The following is a 2,331-nucleotide window of genomic DNA, read 5'->3' as shown; positions in this document are numbered from 1 at the left end:
TATATATATATATATATATATATATATATATATATACACAATGGAGTACTACATGCTGATGAGAAAGAATGAAATTTGACCATTTGTAGCAAAGTGGATGGACCTCGAGGGTGTCATGCTAAGTGAAATAAGTCAGGCAGAGAAGGATAGATACCATATGTTTGCACTCATAGGTCTAACAGGAGAGACCTGGCAGGGGACCATGGGGAGAGGAAGGGGGAAAGAGAGCTGGGGAGAGTGAGGGACACAGATCAAGGGAGACTACTGAATACTGAAAATGAACTGAGGACTAAAGGCGGAGGGGGAAGGGAGGGAGGGGGTGATGGTTATGGAGGGGGGCACTTGTAGGGAGAGGCACAGGGTGGTATATGGAAACCAATTTGACAATAAACTATTATAAATAAAATAAAATAAAATACTTTCATATCATGAAAAAAAGATTATTTAAAAAGTATCACTTACTTATTGATGACATATCTAGCCCTGAAAGGTGTTTCCATTCAAGAGCTTAAATCTCAACTGCATGGTGTCTCTCACGTTCCTCTTGTCCTGTTGGCAATGGGCTAGCACTTCTGATACTAAGATAGTTCAGAGCGAGTATACCTATATAGGCTGCTTTTCCTAGGGTCTCTCCTTTCATGAGTATCTCCTTGTGAATTCCTAAGAGTGACCTTGCATATGGTACACACTTTTGCCCTGAATCCACATTAGCTGCTAAGAATTCTGCCCTTCACAAAAGTTATTTGCTAACTATTTAAGAAGGAAATATGGGCATCTTTAAACCTCAACTCTCAACTTTTTCAACGAGCTTCAAATGATACACATTCTTCCTCCCTCAAAATGTATACATTTTCCTCCTTCAGATTTCCAAGAAAGCTATATTCTTGTTCAATTCAACTTCTAGGGTCAACTTCCTCATATAACATGGTTATGGATGTATCAGTTTCAGGAACAAGGGCATCATTCCATTTTGCTTTTCTACCTCTCCAATTATACAAAACCTGTCACAGATGTACTATTATTCAATTGTTCAAAGAAATTGTCTATATTTATTCAGTATTTCCAATTCCTTTCTTCCCATTCTTTCTTTAATAAGTTCCAATTAGATTTTTATCACCATAATTTAACTGAAAACACTCTTGTCGATGTTACTATGGACCTCTCTCTTATTAAATCCAATGGCTAATTCCCAGTGTTCATCTTACTTGACCTACTTGTATTTGACATAATTACTCATTCACTTCTACTGGAAGTACTTGTGTCCAAGAAGTATTAAATTAAAAAGAACCCCTGAATATTTCTTCAGCTGTATCTGGGGAAATATTGTTGGGGAAAGGACACCATATATTTGAAGACTGGGTGGTCCCATCTGGAAAGCAGTGTTCTGTTATAACCAGTAATGTCTGAAGTGTGGGTGCATTCCTGGCTTTTAGCTGTCCATTTGAAAAATACTTTATCCTTATGATAGTTAGGATTGGGATCTGCTGTCAGTTGACTAAAAATATCAGTATTGCAGTAGCTTAAATAATTTAGGAATATATTTGTCTCATACGAAAGTCTGTAATTTTACATTTAATGGGTGACATGGTGGCTATGAGCAATAAAATCCTAGAGCCTTTAACCTCCTCCAGTTCATTCTCCACCTTCTTGAATGTGGCCTTCATCATTAGGTCTGAAGCATCAGCTGCATTCCTTGAAGCAGTCACAAGAAAAAAATGAAGTAAAAGGCACAAAGTGCAAACTTCTGCAGTTCTATTAAAGTGATTGCTGGAAACTATCACATGACATTTCTACTTCCATCTCATTGGCTGGAACTTAATCACGTGTCACACGTAAGGAGTCTCAAAAATTTATTCTTTATTCCAGGCAGCTATGTTTCCAGCTAAAAATACTATTGCTTGGCTGATTGAGTATAAAAAGCCTGTATCAGGCTAGAGAAGTTTGTATATTAGGAGCAGTCTCTGTTACAACCTTTCTCAATTAAGCTACCTTTCTGTTCCCCATATGTGTAGTACAGTGAGCATCTATAGTTATGTGTGTGCACGTGTGTCTGTATGTAGTAGTAGCCTTTATGGGAGAGATGGTTATGAGATGAGACAGTTCTCTTGGATTTGATTCCACTCATGTCTTGGATTTGATTCTCCTCATTTTTGCTGTGAACCTAAAATTACTATTAAAAAGAAAGTATATTCCTGGGTCATAAGGGAGTTCTATGGATAGTTTTTTGAGGAACCTCCACACTGTTTTCTAGAGCGGCTGCACCAGTTTACATTGCCACCAACAGTGTAAGAGGGTGCCCGTCTCTCCACACCCTCTCCAACAACTGTAGTC

This window comes from Suricata suricatta, chromosome X, assembly GCF_006229205.1.
Source record: "Suricata suricatta isolate VVHF042 chromosome X, meerkat_22Aug2017_6uvM2_HiC, whole genome shotgun sequence".
Lineage (NCBI taxonomy): Eukaryota > Metazoa > Chordata > Mammalia > Carnivora > Herpestidae > Suricata > Suricata suricatta.
This window is presented reverse-complemented; position numbering follows the sequence as displayed.